The 22,735-nt window shown below is 35.2% G+C and overlaps 1 protein-coding gene across 13 annotated transcripts in view; it reads right to left on the reverse strand.

Moving 5' to 3' along the window:
* smog (G-protein coupled receptor 158 smog) overlaps positions 1-22,735 on the reverse strand; it is a 119,951-nt gene that overhangs the window by 66,480 nt on the left and 30,736 nt on the right. Inside the window, exon 1 of one of the 13 annotated variants that reach the window (XM_017630790.1) lies at positions 4,975-5,222. The exons of 10 other annotated variants lie outside the window; for them this stretch is intronic. The gene's annotated coding sequence lies outside the window, so the exon portion shown is untranslated. Of the gene's footprint in view, positions 1-4,769; positions 4,902-4,968; positions 5,223-22,735 lie in introns of those variants that run through there. 2 more of the 13 variants (XM_017630782.1, XM_017630797.1) reach the window with 2 other exon arrangements.

The following is a 22,735-nucleotide window of genomic DNA, read 5'->3' on the forward strand; positions in this document are numbered from 1 at the left end:
ATCATGCAGTTAAATGTAATTAAAATTTATATATGTATTTATTTTTATTTATTTTTTTATCTGACGAATGCAAAAGCAGGAGTGTATGTATAAGGGTGATTGACTAGGTTTTTCGCAACCGGTTTCAATATTTTTAGGCGTTTTTTTTTTAATCTTGATTTTTCGAATATTTAGTTTGTTTATGAAATCTGACTATGTTGTCGTCATACTCATGATGAGCGGAACTCGTCTAAAAGTGGACACAGGAAAAGGGCAGCTTCAAGGATCTTAGATGAGCCGATATGTAAGTAGGCATGTAAAGAGGTGGGTAGCGGCGCCGGGGCATTTTATACAAATTGAACTGAACAGTTAACCAGCTACAGTATTCACGCCGCAACTGGAGCTTACTTGTAATCCAAATTCCAAATTCCTCGAACTTATTTTTTTTTTACTGCCTACCAAATTAAAGCTTTATCTATTTTTAGCATTTATGTCGTAATTTTGGTCGTGATTTCTGACTAACATTTTGTTTTTCTGTAGAGAAATTATGTCAAATAGAAACGATTGTTTCTTAATTTCAAAATGGGGGAATAATTCGCAGACCGGTTTTTGAAAAAAAAAACGAATAATCGAACACCCTAGTATATAGTAGATGAACGCTTCGAGGATTTTCAATTGTTTGCATGCAGTCGAAATTGCATTGACAGATGATAAATTTAAATAGTAAAATACCAATTGCAAAACGAATGTATGGGTATTTTTATATACAGAAAGTTTTGTAAGTCAGTGCCCTTCTGAATAAAAGTTTTTTTTTTTTCGTCCATGAATGTTTTATTTCTCAACATAGCCTCTTCTTAGCTCAATAAATTTAGTCTTGCATTTTTTTCATTTTCATACTTTTCAAATAATTGGCCCTCAAAATTAGCGATGTTGCTGTGATGGTCTCTTCATTTGACCTAATGCTCTTACAAATGGCCCACTTCTTCGGATTTGCAAACAGAAAATTGTTGCAGGGAGCTAACTCTGGGTAACATGCGGGATAAGGAGCTATTCTTAATCTATATGGAGTCGTTCTGTTGGTGAAAGTGCACGTTATTGTTCTACAAATGCTGTCGTTTTTGCCTCAAATCTATTTTGGATCTGTCCAACAGCCCAGAATACTCGACTGTGATTTCATCAATTCATCCACGGTTGCGAAGCGGCGCGCAGTTTTTCTATCTGATGTCAGAATTTTTTAAAAGGACTTTCAAATTTTAAAAACAAGAGTAATTCAAAAAATTATTTCAAAAAATGTTGTGTAAAGTAGAAAAACAATACAGATACCAAATGAAAGAGAAAATTCTGTGGAGCTAAAAAAAAACTTTGAAAGTCTTTTAAAAAAATCCTGACGTCAAAGAGAAAAACTAAAAACGAAGTATTATTACTTTTGGTTCCTAGTTTCGAGAATATATTGATTTTTTGTGTGTAAAATTGCCTGGCGCATAGTCTTTTAAGACTTCCGGGAGTTTAAGCTTAAAAGGTCTACATAAAAATGCCTTAAAATTGTATTAACGGAATCAGAATACTAAATGAGAGAGAGCAAGTATATACTAATTTGAAATCGTTCTAGCTCGCGTAAAGCTTAATATTTTTCACATATTTTGGCGGAAGTCTTAAAATATAATTAACTTTATAATTCTGGTGGAAAACCGTAACTTTTTTTTTTTGTGTGGCACCCTAATGTACTTCCATACATATGTATACATGTATGTATTTGCAAAAAAGTTTTTATTATTTTCGCACTCATCAAAATATTTTCCATTTTAGCAGTTGTTTGAAGTTTCAATTCTCTGTCCACCGCACGATGCGTTATTTTTTTTATGGAAATCAATAATGAACGTCCGCGTATATTTTTGATGCATGCAACAATATGATATTTTTTGTCTTTTGCTTTTTGTTGTTTTTCTTTTTTTTTATATGCACGTCATTGAAAAGAATCAATAAAGGATCGCTCATATGACATACATATACATACATACATATATGTATTATTAAAATATTTCCATTTCATTTGCAGCATCGTTATTCGTGGTTTATCAAAATTGATGCAAGAAAAAGTTTCACTTCCCATAAATAACATTCGCATTGGCGAATTGTTTTTACGAAATTTAGATTTTATGTTTAACATCTGTATGCGTCAATAATTATTAAATGCAATTTCACATGCATATGAGACCAACCGCGCATGCATTACCTTCGTGTATGTATGTATGTATTAGTCAAAAGCTTATACATTTGTACGTATGTATGAGTAGGAAATATGCTTGTAATTCTTTAATTCACATTTACTGGTAATAATTATGGTAGTAAATCTCATTTTTACGTTGCAAATTACGATTTGCTACATTGCATTGAAAATCCGATATTTACATTTAAATGCTTAAATAGAAGCTAAATAAAATCAATGCAGTAAAAGGTATTTATGTTGTACAATAAAATAGTCGACATGTAAATTATAAACCTTAATGAGATAATGAAAAAGTGCATTAAAAATAAGTAAAATCTTTTTATTAATACATTTTCAATGAAAGCAATAATTGAATATTTCTACAATTTCCATAGGGTGGAAAACTGTTTTTAGTGAAAAGGATGAACCCGCACCCCCACTCGATGACGACGAAAGCGAGGTCCTACTGCTTGACGATGAAAAGATGCGCATGCAAATACGCGACTCAAGAACAATAAAGCTGCTGGGAGGAAGAACGCCTTCTCCCTCTGCGATGAAAAGACCACAGAAGATCAACGACTGGTAACTATGCTTGGTCGGACTAGGGCTCGCTGAAATGCAGTAACTTCCTTAGTAGCGGAACGTAGCGAGCGAGAACAAAATAAGTTTGTTTGATCGATCACAGAATGGTATTGTCTAGAAATTTTTATCGAAAATGAGTTCAGGTCGATAAATAAATTTCCAAACAACACCACTCCGTAACTATCAAAATATACAAATCTGTAAAAATGCACCAATCGCGTGAGTTGAACTTGATTCAAAGAGAACGTTTGAGAAGGCACTTATATCTTGTGGCTGTAGCTGAATGCGCTGAGAGCGCTTGCTGTTAATTGTAAACTCTCTGGAGAGTCCGGGTGGCAAAATTTGCACTTTCAAATTATGGCTGCCTTGGGAAGATTCAGTAAGGATTCGACAGAAACAGTTATTTTACTCTTATTAATTACTTAGATGAAAATAAATCCACAGGTGGTTATCTATACCTTTAATAAAAGTGCGACGGGCCGATAACTGTACATTATAGATATTAAAGAAAATTAATGAATGGGGGTCTTTATTAAAGCGACAGAATCCAAATCAATATATTTTAGAATCATCGTCAGTCGGTCTGCCTGCATATTTGTACGCTCATCACTCGAAGACAAATGCATGGAATCGGTATGCAGTTTCCACCGGCATATTGCTTGAGATCTAACTTAAAATATAGAAAAAATTAACAATACAGACTTGCCACCGGTTTGAAAATTGCAGTTTAGGTAAATTGATAAGATAAATTAAATATTACAAAATATAGCTGTTAAAAGAAAGAGGGTTAAGAAGGCTTACAGCCGAAAAAATGTGGAAGGCTACCAGCTGTTTGAAAATTACAATTTACTTTAATTAATAAGATAAATTAAATATTGCAATATGGGTATTAAACTAAAAGTTTTGGGAAAATTTACTACCGAAAATACTTTTGAGGGGGGGTTGCCACCTGTTTGAAGAATCTTATTCGTTTGAAGTGACAAAATAAATGAAATATTACAATATTGCTGTTAAACTAACAAGTAATTTTTAGCAAAAAAAAACGACTTAAAAAAATATATATATATATCTATATATTTCATGATCCAATGATCGGATCTAAACCAAATTAGGATGGGACCACCTCTGCGACACTACCTTTCCGTTGCAAAAAGAATTATTGAAATCGGTTGACGTGGTGCAAAGTTATGCGGTAACATATATAAAAAAAAAATATTCCGACGAACTGATAACCTCCTCCTTTTTTGGAAGTCGGTTAAAAAGGTTTACGAAATTTTACTGTCGAACATATATTTGAATCGGGTTGGAACCTATTTGAAAAATTGAATTCAGTTAAATTGATAAGATTAGGTAAATATTTAATTAGTGCACCTTTGAAGAATGAGCGCGATATGTAGACTCGAGTTAAAAGATAATAAATTAAATTTCCAGGAGAAAGTCGATACCTTACCTACTTTTTAAATAAAAATGTATTAACTAACACCCACATTTAAAATAAAATAAAGAATCATGTATAAGTCGAAATTTTTTTTGAAAATCTCCCTTCATAAAGCTCTTCATCTCTATTATATTTTTTATGAATGAGGCCATAAAAGTTTCTATAAAAACCACAATAACCGATCGACAGATTTTGACAAATGACAATTCTCACGATAAACCCTAGGGTTCTCACTGGGTCAAGTTGCTAGGGTACTACTGTTCAAGAGTAAGGGTTGCCAACTTCGATTCTCTGACAAAGACACAATTCCGCCTCCTGTCGGATTGGTAACAATTAAATATACATACATGTCGATGCTCCTCGGCAATAACGATGCAATTCAAAATTCAAAAAATAAAATTCCTTACTCTGTTAAGTAGACCTTCGATGCACATATGTACATATAGATATAGCATTGTTAACTGCAAACTAAGCTTCTTTTAAATTTCATACAAATACGGCTTTAACTTTAAATCCCTTATATGTAGTATGTTTTATTTCATACAAATATGTTGCTTTTTCTACCATTTCATGCACCAAATCCGCGTACTTGTCAGCTATTTTTCTTCGTTGAAGCAGCAGCAGCAGCTGTCAGCTGCAAGAACAGTTTTTTCATCGACTACTTCATTCACTTTTAAATTGCCACTAATTGAATTGCATCTATGTATATACGCATACATACATACACTCATACGTATGTATTTATGTATGACCATACTGCTACCATTACTAAGTATCTATGTCTGTAAGCACATCCATATGTTCTTTGAATCGTAGCGCTGGGAAAAGTTTTAACCTCTACACATGCACACACACACAGGATTTTTTTTCCTTTTTAATTTATTCGCAGAGATTTTCTTTGTCGCCTTTGGCCCACTTTTCGCTTTCACTGTCGCTATCATCCATTTTGTTGAAGATTCAGCATTCTTTTCAGTTTTTTTAATCCGTGTTGCAGCCTTTTTGTGTTCATGTCTTAAATGATTTTCTTCTTCATGCAACTGACTAGTAGTATTGTTTTTGTTGCAGGCATTGCATTTTTGCTGAGAGTGCGAATGCACATATGTACATATGTACATGCATATGTATGCGGATGTGCATGTGTATACGCAAGCGATAAGTGTTGCTGACATTTCAAGAAATGTCTGGGGTAGCGAGAAAAAATTATTATGCGTGTGGATGTGCATTGATACATATGTACATATGGATGTAAGTGAAGGTGGTACAAATTGAATTTCGTATGCAACCTCAAAATAGGACGTTGAAAAAGAAAGTGCACAATTTCGCGAGCAGATGTCGTTAATATGCTCAGGAGTTTATGCAGGTATATATGTATATACATACATACATTAGGGTGCATGACCAAAAATAGTTGCGGTTTTTATCATCAGTATTACAAAATTTATTAGATTTTAAAACTTCCGATAAAATATTTCGGTAAATTATAAAAATTTACATAAACTAGACTGATTTTGATTACGATATTCGTGCAACATGGCGTATGAGTAACATAATTGTCATTGCTGTTAAATAGTGTAAATAATTCATAAGCAAAAGTAGTGAAACGGGTACACTAATATAAAGGGCATTTTAAGTTTGAGTCAATCTTTAGTGTGCCCTCGACACTTTATAGCAGCAAAAATTCTTTCCCGCATCGAATTTGGCAGTATTGAGCCGTTTTATAACTTTTGCACGAGCCTAAGACAGAATTGAATGAGACAATTTAGGATTTATTTAGTTCACATGTTCTATAGGATTAAGATCCGTGGAACTTAAGATTCGTTCGTGTTTGAAATATTCTCTTACCTGTTTGTATAGAAAGGTGAAAAGGTCTCAATATTCTTGGTAAGATTCTTATTTAACACCAGAAGTGTTTCTTGCGATCTTCGCCCTATAAAATAATGCAGAATACTCTTGAAAAGAGGGGCTAACAAAAGAGGTTTATTGTAGATTGGCGTTAGGCTTGATAACTCCCTCATATGTATGTGTGTGTGAAGAGAAGGATAAGCTCGTTCCGTAAGCGATCTTTTCCAACAGGAATAAAGTAGACGTTTCTGAGGATTGCTTAGTAGGCGTAGCCTGAAATTATCCATCACAGCTGAGTTAACCCTGTTAGTAGTGCATACGTGAACCAAATTTTGTAGGTTCCTCAGAATTCAATAAACACAGGCCTTTGTCTTCTATTAAGCTATTTGTCTGGTCGGTAAGAACAATATAACCTATGTGGAGAAGCGCAGGGCAGAGAGACGTCAGTGTCAGAAAGGCGTGAGTGTGAAGAACTTGAAATGTTGGCAGGCGGAAATGTGGTCCGAAAAATCTAGTTAAAAAATTAGGTAACAATTAAACGGTTTCAGGAGCTGAAGATGGAAATTTGATAAGAGACATCCAGATTACACTTGCGATATCAAACGATCAGTTGTTAGCATTGTTGAATGGTTATGCAGTTAGCAGATTTGATTAAGAAGGACCCAGGTGACTGAGACTTGAAAACAACAATGCCCTCGTTTCCGATGGTATCTCGGCCCGATAATTTCTGGTGAATATTTGTATCGATTTGGTTATCAATATTTTTATTAATTTCGAGTTTGTTATTGTTAATGATATCAAATTATTTGTATCGATTTTGCTATCGATACTGTTATTGATGTTTTTATCGATTTGTTATCAATATTTTTAACTGATTTTGTTGTCGCTATTTTTTATCGATTTTGTTATCCATATTTTTTATCGATTTGGGTATCGATATTTTTATCGATTTGATTATCGATAATTTAATCAAATTTGTTATCGGTTTTGCTATCTATTTTGATATCGATATTTTGATCAATTTTATTATCGATATTGCTATCGATTTTTTTATGGATGTTGTTATCGATATTTTTTATCGATTTTTTCCGATATTTTTTATCGAATTTGGCATCGATGTTTTTATCGATTTAGTTATCGATATTTTAATAGATTTTGTTATCGATATTTTTATTTATTTTGTTATCGTTTCTTGTTATTGATATTTCTATCGATTTTGATATCGAAACTTTTTATTGATTTGGTAATCGAATCGAATTTTCAATCTACATTTTTTTTCGAATTTGTTATCGATAACTTTATCTGTTTTTATCGATATTTTGTTATTTTATCGATAGTAACATATCGATTTTGTTATCGATACACATGATCTGACATCATATGACAGAACATCACATGATATGACATCATTTGGCATGAAATAACATCCCATCACGTCATTTCACATTATATAACGTAATCGTACCTGACATCATCTAGGAGAATATGTAGATGAAGAAAAAGATAGAAGCAAAGATATAAAAGACAAAAACAAAGATGTAAGCTAGATATGTAACGTAAGTTTCACTTCCCCAGTGTAGCCTAGGCGCACTTACTTTTTTATTTAATAAAAGTTGGTTGACTTTCAAAACTTTTCCTTTTATGCAGAATTGTTTCTAAACCATCCCCTTTACTATAATTTTAATCAGTCTTCTTTAAGTTCTCTTTCCACCATTTACTCTCGATTTTCTCAGTCTTCATGTTTTAAGATTTCACTCTCGTAAACGCACCTTCACTCAGCTCTGCCGGGGTAGATTTAAGACTTTAATGCACTCGTGCATTACTCCCTCACATAAAATTACTACACAGAACTTTTTTTTTTATTTATTTTTGCATTTTGCGTTGATTGTAATTGCCCGGGGGAGAATCCAAAAAAAAATTAGCTAAATGCGCATTCAGTTCAAAAGAATAGTGCAGTGCATGTACATCAGTGTGCAGATTCATACAATGTGCATTTTGCATACACAAATACATATGTATGTATATGGATGTATTGCATACACCTACAACGTTGGGTATACACTTATATACAAATTTATTTGAAATATGCATTCTATATGCATGTGTGTATGTATGTATGTATATGAATACTTTCACGCTCGCATCTATACACGCCCATATTAGCTTCATTTCGGAAATTGTCGAGCAGCGACAATGACAAAACCAAAATCAAAACAGTACAAGCATGGGCCCATACACGGCCCATACACGGGTACGGCTAACAAAAGCACGAATAAAACAGCAGCCAAACAAAATGTGAATTCAAAACGCACACACGTGCACGTATTTATTACGAGTATGCACATACAATTCCATTTTCAAAGGCACACGTTTTATTTCGCTTAGGCGAGCAGAAAATGTCGCGCAGCTCAAATTCACCCATATCCATATAGTCATGACAAAAAAGTCTTACCAAGCAACCAAACAATACCAGCGTTTCGTCATCCTCGCCCTTTCTACTTTCTCCTATGTAGTAAACATTCACATCTTTTTCGCCTTTCGCATTCACTTCAAATGTGTTCACCGCCGCCTCTTAACCCTCTCGCCTTGTAGGCCGCGTGCCGCATTGCAATCACGTAAATCTTAACATTTTATGTTTTCTGGCGCTATCTGCTTGTTTTCTTCGAAGCGCCTAACAACAAAGTACACGTATGTACGTGCATACATACATACCCTGCAGGGAAATCATCAGCTAGTGAAATAAATTTCTGGTTCAGAATTAGTAAGACATCGATGATTTCGAACAACTCGCCATAAGCAATATCGGTTTTTGAAATTTCGTAGTGCTAAGTTTAAAAGGCACATTTCGGATGTGGCGTCTCGCGAAAATTATAGCTTACGGTTCTGGTGGCGTAGGTCCGCCTTATTCAAAAGCTAAGATCAATTGATTAAAAGGTTGACTAAAATAGTACACCAATGGGGGTATCAAGTGCAAGGCGTTCTAAAATGATTTATTTCCAAATAATCTTAAAGAGAGTTGCCACCTATTCAAAAATTAAAAATCAATTTACTTAACAAATGAAATATATGTGGGTATCAGAAAAGTTTCTTTTTTCGAAAATGGGTTTTGATAGGGTTGCCGCCTGTTTATTGGATTCAAATACGACAATCAAATCAACGAGAGATTCAGAGACATTTTTGACGAAGGCTACCAGCTGGTTAGATATTCAAAATCAATTTGCTTAACAAGTTAAGTGGAGTTTATGTGGGTATCAAATGAAAGAGATTTAAGAAAACTTTTTTTCGAAAATAGTTTTTGAGTTCAAAAATGCCAACTGTTTAAAAAAAAAGTAAAAATAAATTTAATTATAAAGTAAACGAAATAATTTGGGTTTCAAACGAGAGAAAGCTTCATTTTGAAAATATTTTTGAAGCGGTTGGCTTAGAAAGTCAAAATAAATTTAAGTAACAAGCTAAAAGAAATAAATGCATGTCAAAAGAGAGAAGTTTAATATAGATCCATTTCAAAAATATTTTTGAAGACGGTTGCCGTCTGTCCAGAAATTCAAAATCAATTTAGTTAATAGCTTAAATATTAAATATTTTGATATGGGTGTTAAACGAGAGAGGTTCAGTATAACTTTAATTCCAAAATATTTTTGAAAGGGGTTGCCATCTGTCTAAAAACTCAAAATAAATTTATTTAATAAGTTGAATTAAGAAAGTATTATTTCTAAAATATATAAGGTGTATCAATAAAGTATTTTTGAAGGGGTTTCTAACAGTTTATAAATTCCAGTTTTATTTAATAGAGTTTAAATAAAATGAGAGAAAAAGTTGAAGAAAGCCTTTTCTCGAACATAGAACCTGGCGATTGGTATGCCGCGGCGCGCCGTTGTTCTACCCTTTGGAATAGCTGATTAGCACTCTTCTCTATCGCATATTTTAGTACTTAGTGTTTTGTGCAGCATAACTTTACGAATTTCTAACTCTTTCGGAACTGTCGAAAAGGCAATGAAGACATTTGTAGTTTTTTGCTGTCGAAAATATAAATCAGTGCGAAAAAATCACTGCTAGGACATCACAATGTTAAATTCTCCAGGGTGTTTGAATCGAGCAGAGAATTATCACGAACCAGTTATGGTGTTCATTACCTCTCTGGGTCTCTTTATTTCGGAACTAGTAGATTTTTCTACAGGGTACGTAGTATACAGATTTATACTCGTATTTATGTATGGACGTGTGCACTGAAGTCGAAACGCGCTCGTTCTTCGGTTCTTGCACTACACTACTGCAAACACACGAACTCAAACACCAGCACACACATCCACATTTGTACGTACAACCAATTTGACACACATTAGTATGCATTTATGTGTACCTTCATATTCTCAAGTCGTCCGATAACTGTACGTGCTACAATTTAACTTGTGTGAAATATGTACATACATAGTATGTATGTATGTATATCGACGTTTATCCTATTGCTGTTACAATCCTTTCAACTTGTTAACCCCTTTTAAGCCATTTGCGCTTCAGCCCCGCTCATAGTCGATTTTGACGATGGCGACACCGCCACCACCACAACCGTCTCGTTTCCGCTTATTTTGACATATTTGTGCTATTCGACAGACGACACGACACACACATGGACACACACACACGTATCTATGGACTTGCTTGCATTTGGTAAAAATCAAATCCTCGACTTTAGTTGGCAATTCAATGCGATTGCATTTGTCGCCAAACGTCTGTGAGACAGCAGCTTAAAGCATTGTCAAGTCGGTGATTTTCTTTGCAAGTGACTCGCAAAAATCTTTAAGAGACTTTTGGCAACGTGACTAAGATTTCATTAGCAGCTCGCGTGTTGCAATAATTGAATTGTGTTTTTTTTAAATTAATTAAATCATATTAATGGGTTTTTACGACAATATCTAAAGTCTATTTTCGACTTTAAAAGTTAAGAGAAGTGAAGTTAAATACATACTTTAATTGCCTCAGAAAATAGGAATGGAATAGGCACAGTGGCTTTGCCAAATTATTAGATTGAACCAACAAAAGTATATTATTCACTTTAATCACATTACTTAATGCCATTAGTATTTATTTGGGCCATACGCCCACAGTGCCAATTGTAAGGAAAATATCCTATCCGCAGAGCAGAATGCCAACTAGGACGTTACCAAAAATTTGTTTACATTCATTAAATACATATGGAGAGTATCATGAATTTTTATACTTTTATTATTTTGGATGTTACCTTTAAAGGTAGAAATAAAGTAGAACATCGCGATTTTTTTTCTTGTGACTTTCCGGGATTTTTTCACAATTTGAGGAACTCAATCAAACGAAGAAGTGGGAAGTTCTTAGGCTTATGCCTGAACTTGATAGAAAACTGGGCCGCTACCTACCGACTATAGCACAACTTGCTCTTCTCTCTAGGAGATAAAAAAAACTGCAACTATCCAAACTCCCTCAAAGGGCAGTGTTATTTTAAAGCTCTTTGACCTGGTGCGGTACCTGGGCTTGAGCCCTGACAGCAAGCTAACGTGAAGGCCGAACATCGAGAAAAGGATAGAGGCCGTTACTAAGCACTGGGCTGGTTTACTGGATCTGCGATACCATAACCAAAGAAATTTTGTACGGAGAACGTATTGGACAAGTTCATTCCGCATACCGACTCTGTATTCGAGTTAATCATTCCCTCGAGTGAGAATTTGGTGGGCTGTAGTGTCTAGAACCATTGACCTGTTATTTACGGATGGTAAAATGGGTAGAGAGGTCTACAATGCGGAACTCTTCATCAAGTTCCCATATCACTGCAGCCTTTTCCAATCAGAGGTAACCTCAATAAGGGAAACAGTGGACACGATGCTTACAAACGTGTATGTATATTGTACATTATATTTTTCATGGAGGTTAACATACTTATATTCTGACAGCCAGCCGGAAATCAAGGCCCTTAGCTACTTGATGATATGCTCGAAATCGGTCGTCTCTCTCATCGGCATTCGATTATTTCACTATCGAACTTGTTTGGGTTCCAGGCCACACAAGACAAAGTACTATTGGGGAACAGTAGTAAGCATGGAAACCAGCCAGCTCAACGAATGCTGGGTTAAAATGCGAAATGGCATGTTTCTCAGTTCAACAAGGGAGTTCTTAAAACTCAGCAAGTGACATCTTTGTTCTAACCGGTATTTGGCTGTCGGAATTCAAGCAACTGGTGCGACATGTGGCCTAAATACTGTTTCGCTTTATTCTATGCCAATTAAAGCTCTGAAAACCGTAACTAATTTTAATTCCATTTACCGGAACGGTAAGCTGCGAGCGTGTGGTAATACAGTCGGACAACAGGTCGTTCTAAAATTCTGTCCATCAATTTAAAAATATCCGAACTACTAAACGGTTTCAGCAAAAGATTATGATCGCCATTGATCTCTATAAAATGTTTGAGCATTTGTCAATTCTGCAATAGAGTGTAAGAATACTATAAAAGAATTTTTATTTTCAACGCATCATAGCTATTATATACCACTTTTGTTTAGCCAAACATTAAATTTTTACTTTTTACGCTTTTGTTTCGAAACTTTTTTTAATTTCGCTTCTTCAAACTGCCACCAAACCAAAATGCATTTGCACCGCGTCAGGTGGTCACGGAGCTTGCGGAAAAGTGCAAAAAACCTTAAATTGTTGTTTCAAAATTTCGCCCTCTTCTGACAGCCTGGTGGTTTGTCTTGAAGAAAGGAAATCACAGCACGCAATATGGCATTCAAAGAAAATTGTCAACGAACCAAAAGGAATGTACCCGGAATGGTAGAAGTATAAAAAACACGTGTCACTGCAATTTTTGTAAACTTGCATAACTTTCCGGTTTCAAATGAATTACTTTCCGCAGCGTTTCCACCACACGAATTCCAGTTGTTTGACTTATAATTGAAAATTAGTTAACCGACATGACAATTTGGCAACGCAACGTACAAACAAATAGTTTACAAATAGATATTTTTCAAATTTTTGGCCAGAATATATTCTTCGTACTGGTATATTTTTGCTTTTTTCCATACAGATTTAAATAACCTATACTTAGTATTTAAAGTTTGTTGACAAACACAATGTACGAGTATTATAAACGTGTTTTACTTCATGTATATATGTATGGAAGTATGTATGCGTGCGCATATGTAGCTAACAATTTGGCCGCAATCCAAATCACATATGAAAATAGCCTAATAGAGCAGACTTTTATATGGTTTATACTAGCATAGCGAAAGTAAGTGCAATAGGGCAATAGATTCGAATTGATTATATGTATGTATGTACTTATATTCCGTTATGTTTGAACATACATACATACATATGTTTTGTAGTTAGGCACAAATTTGTTTGGCATGAAGATGTAATTGAATTATAGTAGAAGGCTATTGCGGAGATTGGAGGATAAGACTATACTCGCATATGTTTGTATGTCTGTTTGTACACATACGCGATTATAAAAGTATATACAATGAATAGACGAACGAACTGCCTGGTAAGGAGGTCAAAGTTTGTAAATTTATTGTTGGCAATTGAATTGACTAGCAGAGCGGAGACTGGAAAATTGGCGTACTTGAAGTGGATTTTGAATCTCAGCGGCAAGTAGTTAAAATACTTACACAAAGAAAGTACCAATTATCAGTTTCTTTTTACAAGTTTTATAAAACGAATGAAAAGGTTACAATTTTACTTTTTTTAGCGTATATTTAGGATTGGTGTGGTCGGTCAATGGCGTAGATAGCTGCCAGCGAGTGGGGGATCTAGAGAATTGATTACTGATTATCTACTTGCATGAGTTATCGCCTTAGGAATTTGATATGCATTATTGACTCTAATGGGGAGGATTAATTCATTTAATCTTCCCTCGCCCATCTGCGTTACTATTTGTTGTATATGTGATAGATATTAATTGGAGGATGCCCTACGAGGTTCAATCTAAGGCATCCAAAAAGTTCAAAGAGCTTTTGGGGGTAGAGAACAAAAGCGATCGTACCAGGCTTCTCACGCATATTCCCTTTCCACTATAATAAGCTACCACGGATTACAATCTTTATGCGGCTGTGGTGTATTAGATCACAATGATGATGGCACAATGTCTGCAACCGAGAATCCTTAGATAGAGTAATCGAAACCTGCCCCAGTCACTCCAAAACCCTCCACGTCTGACAAGTTTCTCATTACGGCAGCGATGCGCACACTTCACTTTAGTTAGAGCATAGAGCATAAAGAACTTGTGACCATGAAACTAGCTCGTTTTGCGTGTAGGCGGTGTCTCTGTCGAGGCGACTCAGACACCTAAGTTCATGCCTTTTCACCAGTCTGGAAGAGATAACGAGGGTGCAGCACTTGGAGCCTCACAATCTCATTTAGGGTACTTACTTTGACGTCTACTTATGTATAAATATAACCAAGTGAAAGTGTGCAACTTTCCATACATGTCCTCCAAACATAACTTAAGGTAATATAGCTTACCACACTGCAAGCTCGAACTAGTCCAACCTACTTCATCGTCCTCACTCCTAATTATTTCCACAGAGAAACGCCAAAACGGTAAAGGACCTTTAACGTAGTGTAAGAACTCAACTACAAGGAACAGGCCGTACACCTTTGTGACCTTAATGTTCATCACCACCTCACAGCACATTACCCCGACACTAACCCTCCTCACAATGAGACCAAAGACGAAAATCGAGCCTTAAAAAATGTCTAGTTTCGATAAATTATACATAGTAGGTTTCTTCTATTATAAATTTACCAAAGTTAGATTAAGGTCATTTCCGAAAGTTTTCAGGTGGCTAATGCTATGCAGTTCCTCAGGGTTGATTAAGAAGTGCAATGCACGGTGCTTATACCATAGCCTGGAGAAAGCTGGGCAGCTTAAGAACTTCAGAACTCTAATCGGATAGTGTTCTGCCGCATTACTCATCTGAGTTGACAGTTGGGACATTGTCATTATAGAAATATCTCTTGATTGGCTTTAGTCTATCCTTTACCAGAATGGCCTTGGGTTGCACAAGTCCTAGTTTTACAAAGATGCCACCAACATTGCCTTTTTACTAATGAGCCCGGCTCGAGGGTAGCAAACTTATCCGTCAGTTAGTTTCCTGTCATACCACTGTGAACCGGTGCCCACATAAGCAAAACTGGAAAATAATCAGTTGTAACTAAAAGAGAAGTCAGGCATTCCCCTACTAACTTAGAGCGCAGCATGATCGCAAGCTTCCAATTGTTGTGAGGCGAGCAAATTTGTGTAGATTTTAAGTTGCTTCGTTCGAATTTGAAGTCTTTATTGGTTCATTTGGGTTGCTTTAGCCAACTAAACTCAAGAAACCTACTAGTTACCAGAAAAATTTATAGCAGATGTTTTTGATGTTCAGCAAAATAAAACGAACCAACTTTTGCACCAAGCTTTAAGGTTTATCACCCCACTTTTGAGTGCCTTCGCTCAATTACTATTCCATCAACTCTTATAATTACTTCTGCACTTATTTAACTAAGAAATTTAATACTTCTTACTTTCTCGCTTGATATCAGATTCCTATTTACTACACCTTAAAGCCCTCTTCAATCACTGGCATGCAGTTGTGTAAGTGACACGAGTAGTATGCTGGTAATTGTATGCGTGTGCATGGTTGTTGCTCACGCTGTGGTCACGTTCATCGCCGCTGGTGTATTAACGACAAAAGCAGCAGATTCCGTACAACATTACCAGCGCCATTGGTATCCTGCTGTTGTTGTTGTGCGGCTGCTAGCGCCGCATCAACCCGTTTATTACTCGATTAAAGGTGACACATTGCACCTTTGGCATGTCGCACACTTCTGGGGCGAGGTGTAGGCGGGGGTAGGGTTGCATTGCACGACCATTGCTGCTGACAGCTGCCACCTGCCACCTGTCCAATATCCGCTATCTGCTATCACCTGGCAGTTGACTGCTGCTGGCCGTTGGCTGCTGTCCACTGCGCAGCATGTAGCTTTACTTTTTCTGCCCTTACATACTTTGTTTTACTGTTTTTATGAGGCAATTGGTAAGTGCAGTAAACTGTAGCGAAAAAAAAAAAATTAAAAATAGGAGTGGTGATAGTAATGAGATCTTGTGGTGCACGCGCTTATCAAGAAGTTACCTGAAGGCCGGTAATTTAGAGGGTAGGAAAATTGAAGAGTTTTTTTTATGGAATTTTCATGGCATACGTAAACGAGAATTTTTTATAGGTCGATAAAGTCATTAATTACTTAATTAAAGAGAAGTGCATCTGAAGTCCAAACTAACCGTATACCGACAAAATGGAAATATATCAAAAACTACGATAGATAAACAGATTAAAATTTTGATAAAAACACATATACATTAGACTGCATCACTCCCCATACAAAAAAAAATCGGTACTGTTTTTCCATTGGAATTATAAAATCTATTATATTTTAAGACGTCCACCAAAATATCTCGAAAAAAATATTAAGATTTAAGTGAGCTGGACCGATTTGAAAATACCTCCAAAGATGGAGTTTTTTATGAATAAAAATAGTTTCTTAAAGATTTTTTTTTGAAAAAATCCCCTCAAATGACAAAACGGTCTAAGCTTTAAAAATTTGCGTAAAATATTTTAAAAAAATTTAAAAAAAATTTTGAACGGAATCGTAATAATAAGATTTTTGATGCTGTTTTTAACTTTTTTCAAAGATTGGTATAAGAAAAACTTGAATAACTGATATGTATATATATTAAAAAGTATATGAGTAAATAAACCGATTAAAATATCTAAAAATGTGTCGATAATTTTTTATATGTATGTCATACTACTGCTATCGGCTGTTTTTTTTTATTTTTTGACAATAACTACACATTTGGAAGAACATTGTAGTTAGAGAACTTTTAAAAAACCTGGAACTCGAAATAGCTATAATTAAGACACTGCGTTACCTCCCACAAGCTAGCAGTTGTATACAGTTTAATAAACGCGTTTTACCTCACCATTTGAGCCAAAACAGCAGCTAAGATCGATCTTAGGTCTACTCTCTAGACTTTACTGTGGTTTGTGGAGCTACTCTGTCTACCCACTTCGTCAACTAAGCAATTGCCTAAACTGTTACTATGTCCTTGGGCTGGGCTCGCTTACAGTGCACTTCGCAGCCTATTTAGTAGAGGAACGCATGATTTCTGACTTACATACATATATGGGTGTCAGTGTTGTCGCGACTTAGCAAAAAAGGAACAGTGGGACTTCCCATAATTACTTTTAGACTTTTCTTGGAATTATGGACCTCATTTCATCTCATCGAACGGTGGCCAAAGTCCAGGACATTTGCTACTACAAGGCCTTTCTAGCTGATGGTGGATAGCTCCTAATTCTATTAGATGTACTGAAAGGACACTGTCCAATGGAGATCCAGACAGCGAGATTAAAGATGAAGTCATCTCTACACTCCTGCTCGGACTGCTTAGCTTTTGCGGACACCACGGAGGAGTTCGCTGGGACAAACATCTGCTACCTGCAAAACTTTGTTCGTTTTCAAAAAGTAGTGAAAGGTGATAGAAATGAGATTTTAATTTACGTAAAGGGTGAGTAATTGTGCTAGAAAATACTATATAGATAAAGGTGCATTTAAGGTTAGCTGAGATTTCATGTCAGATAATTTTTCCTGTCTTACATGCTTCCAGCAACCAACAGACAGAACTCTTTATAATGTGGTAATGCAAACAGAAAAGTTTCTACCCAACCGCGAATTCGTAATTGGAGGTTTTCTCGACATATCCGGAGTTTTCAATGCCATCCTCATCGAGACATTAATCCAGCCATGTACTTATCACTTAAAAAGGGTTAAGCGACTATGTTGAGGAACTTTAACTGAAGTACTTTCCTGCTCTGTCGTCAATGCTGTGGAAGCTTGTGGTCAACATGATATTATTCGATATGAGTGGTCATTACCATCTCCGCGAACTATCTAAACTCGTAAAATTTCTGGGGGAAAAATGAAGGCATTGGTACTTTTTGTAAGATAGTTCTTTCCTGGTCTGCACTCAAGCTAGGGAATAGTAATCTAACTCTTTAACCCTTTAAAATTATCTAGTTATTATGAACAGTGCGGATGGAATGAGGAAAAGCTTTCTGCGAAAGTTTCAGATATAGTTTATTATTTCTGTCAGAATGTCCTTTAACGTCAATACAAAATGAATACTTAAAGCCTTCAGTAGGATATTTAAAATTGTATTTTATTTGCGTCTTTGTATTATTTTTCATCCACACAGATATTCAGTGATTTATTCACGCCGGCAAAAAAAAAAAAAATGCTGAGTACTTATTGCTTATATTTCGTTTTCGTTAGCGCATGTCATTCACTTATCTCGTTTTTTGGTCTCACTGCTTTGGGCAACTGGAACTGGTTATCAAAAGACATTTAATGCCTAATCATGGTTTCGGTGCAATGTAACCGCTTTTCTCAAAATATGTTTTAGGTACATAAAACAATACATACGTACGAGTATTTGCTCAAATTTGAGTAATGCATACATACTATTACTCTGTGTGTAAGCACAAAAATCGCAACTGATAATGAAGACAAATAGTAGTTGCATTAAGCTCTTGGAGTGGAGATAAAAATCGATAGCGTTCAGAATATAAACAGACGAATAGCGAGCAACAAAAAATACATCTAAGTATGTATATGTATTTAAAAATATGATTTTACCAAAACTTTACTTCTTAACCTTAATATCCAGCTCTCAAAATTTTAAAGAAATATTTTTCATTTTTTCTACCGCTTAAACAAGGATAAGTGAGAGATACATACATATCGTATTAAGAAATTTTAGTAGAAACAAATGTCATTCCCTGAGCGTTTTTAAAAGAAGATTTTTTTTTTATTGGGCGTTGGTTACTAAGCTTTAGTTGTTAGTACGAAAAATTGACATCTGATAACTTTGTACGTGAAATAGGTATCGTCCAAATGTAAAGTGGAAGCATTTAGATTAAATTACAGCCTCATTTATTTTCATGGATAGTAACCAGCTATTTTTAGTACAATGAAATATGTACATTAGAACCCAGGAACCGGAATCGGAGAACCGGTTCCTTTAGAGAACCGACCAGTCCGGTTCTCACAAGAACCGAAAAGCGGGTCCAACAGAAAAGGGACTCGATTCCAAAAGACCCGAAAAATGGTTCAGGAAGAACCGAAACTCGATTCCAAAAGACCAGAAAATCGGTTCCGGAACAACCGAAACTCGATTCCAAAAGACCCGAAACACGGGTCAGGAAGAACCGAAACTCGTTTCCCAAAGACCAGAAAACAGGTTCCGGAGAACCGAAACTCGATTCCAAAATATCCGAAAAACGGTTCGGGAAGAACCGAAACTCTATTCCAAAAGACCAGAAAGTCGGTTCCGAAAGAACCGAAAAATGTTCTCAGAAAAACTGAAAAAATAAGTCCAAAGTGCTGAAACCGCATTTCAAAAGAACCGAAAATCGACCCCAAACCGCACATTGCACTATGGGCGAAAATTGTTTGTTTTTGGCATAGACTCTAAATAAAAAGATATAAGTCCGAAATTTAGTTTAGATAGGTATCATAGAGTTCTGAGTTGATTCGAAAAATTGTTTTTGCGAAATTATGCAAAAAGAAGCTTAAAAAAAAAAAATTTAGAAAATTACATATATTTGGCAAGTCGCCCAAAAAGATCCAATTATATATTAAAAATCTATATAAAATTCTCTAAAACATGCGTAAATTATATGAAGTTTTGTATTTATGACTTTTACTTTTCCCTCTCTAAGCCCAATCGGTTTTTTTTATTAACTGTCACCATGACTTTTTGCTATCTGCCTCCATATGGTCGAAACACTGTGGGTCGGTCATGTATGGAAAATATCAGCGAAAAAATTTTGAGGCTATCAAGTCAAAAAGCGCCTGGAAAAGTCCAGTCGCACATCCTTGGGTTAAGGTAAAAAAAATGCCTTGGACTTCACTTCTTTCCCCTTTAACATTAATATCTATGAACATTTCCACTTTGTAATAATAAATAACATATGCCTAGTTACCTTTTTGAGATACGGAAGATTTCAGCTGAAAATTATACAAATTAAAGACATCCCTAATACACACAGATATATACATACATACATATGTATGTCCATACCCAGGCATTCCTTCACTTTTACTTCTTGTGAACAAGGCAAATACTAAAATTAAGTTGAAAAGCGCAACGTGAAAAGGACATAAAATTGTGTATGAAGGACAAACAAAATTTGTTACATGCACAGACGAACACGCGCACATACAAACATACCTTTAGACACACAAAAGTATAAACTTGAATTGCACTTAAGGGACTGGCAGACGCGAAAGAATGAAAATGTGAAAAAACAACAACAACGCAATGGCAGCATAGTACTCGTACTAGGTACTCGCATTAAACTATGTACTACGTAGTAATAGCAGCGGAGGAGCAGTAACAACAAAATATCATCAACAACAACAACAACAATAACAAAATCAATGTGCCAGCAGTGCGAAAGGCACACACACAGAATTAGTACACAAAGTACAGGTACTTATACATATATATGTACCTACAAAAGTTAGTTGGAAAACTATGAGAACGGCCGCACATTTAGCTTTGTGTCCTTGTGCTGGTTGGCTGCATTGGGTTTTTTTTTCATAGACTTTTGCACCCTCACAAGTATGTATGTAGTACTTCAAGCACGCGGCCTGTTTTTTTGGCGAGCGAACGAAAATGCTACTGTGCTTATACATACATATGTAAGCAGTGTGTGTATTTGGGCTAGAACTATAAGAGCAATCACCAACGCCTGTACAGCAACAAAAACTACTTTCGTAAATAAAAAACAAAAAATAAAAGCGAAAAATATGGTCAGTGAAAGCAGTGAAAAAGAAGCTACCCATAACACTCAAGCATGTGCAAACAAGTGGGGCGTAGGCAAAAAAAAAAAATGTAACCTCTCACCCTAAAAATTATTTACTAACACTGCAAACAAGCATAAAATATGTTGTATGTTTGCGTGTAAACAAACAAATTTAAAAAAAAAAATGGCAGTGGGCGACGAAAAATGGCGTATATACGAGAATTTTTGATAATTTAATTTGTCATAGCCAGGAAAAAATCGATGTGACATAAATTTAACATTTGTTTGGCATATCGCTGGTTCGCTAGAAAAAAGTAATAACTTAAAAAAGTACAATTTCGGAAGAATATGACAGGCTAGTTAATATAATGTTACAACTTACGATTAGATTTTATGTTTTTTTCTATCTTTATCCCTATCTCTACCCTTTTTGTTCTATTCACATTTATGTTATTCTGTATTTCTTTATCTTTATACTCTCTTGTTCTTATAAAAATAAAGTGTTTGAATTTACCTTAGTCTTCATATTTGTTTCTATCTATTATATCTTTACTTTTATCCTTTCTTCATCCACATATTCACTTAGTTGAAGTAAGGTGCGATGACTGATAAAATGTTATGTGCTGTGATGTCACGTCATATCATGTGATGTGAAGTCATGTAATGTCAAATCGTGTGATCACATGTTAAGTGCCGATAATTATATCAATAACTGTATCGATAAATATGCCTATAACGATATCGATAACAAGATAGATTAGTTAGTCGATAGTAGGATCGATAAAAATATCGATAATAAAATAGATAAAAATATGGATAATAAGATCGATAGAACCATTGATACAAAATCAATAAAAATTTCGATATCAAAATCGATAAAAATATCGATAACAGAATAGATTATTATATCGGTAACAGTATCGATTAAGATGTCCATAAATATGTCGATGATAAAATCGATTATTATGTCGATAACAATATCGATAAGTATATCGAAAACAATATCGATAACAAGAACAATAAATGTAACGAAAATATCGAAATATTCCCGATTATGGATGTGCCGGGAACCCGGTAGATATCCGGGCTTTTCTGTTATCCGACAATCCGGCCGGATTTTAGGCAGTATTATTGAAGCTTCAGCTAGTTCAGATTTTTTTATTTTGTATTTTTATAATCATATTTAATAGTATCTATTTAGTACTTAAAGTTGCAAATTTTTATAGTTTTCATTATGAAATGAAGCACTTCCGCATTATCGGGCAACAACCTATTTTTATTTGCAACATAAATGCTATCCGATGCACTGAACACTCTTTCTGAGTTCACTGAGGAAGGTTCTGTGCAGAAATACTTCATTGCCAGAGTAAACAAATTTGTAAATTCTTTGCGACTATGCTTCCACCAAATTAAAGAAACTTCTTGTCTGGGCGTAAGGGGTAGCTTATATATTTCTCCATTTCTAAATCTTTGCCTTTTTTATTGTACGGTCGCTGCCTGGTCTACCCATCGTTTCGTTCCACATCACTAAAACAGGAGCCGTTGGCGATTTCCTCAAAGCGTTGTCCTGGTGAGCTCGTTCGTCAACAGAAGCTTTCACTAGAGTTCCACCTTTTTCATGTGATTCAACTGGTTTTTTCCTAGCTAACAGATTTAAATTTTCGAATTAGTTCACCATCAGCTCAGTTTTTAGCTTAATTGATGTCAGAAAAAAAAAAACAATTTTGAAACGTTGGCCACAAAATATTGCAACAGTGAAGCATTACGGGACGATATGGGAAGCGGGATGATATGTAAACATTCATAAGGAACAAA

Source organism: Rhagoletis zephyria, unplaced genomic scaffold (genome assembly GCF_001687245.7).
Source record: "Rhagoletis zephyria isolate East Lansing unplaced genomic scaffold, Rhagoletis_zephyria_1.1 Rzeph_scaffold_00091, whole genome shotgun sequence".
Lineage (NCBI taxonomy): Eukaryota > Metazoa > Arthropoda > Insecta > Diptera > Tephritidae > Rhagoletis > Rhagoletis zephyria.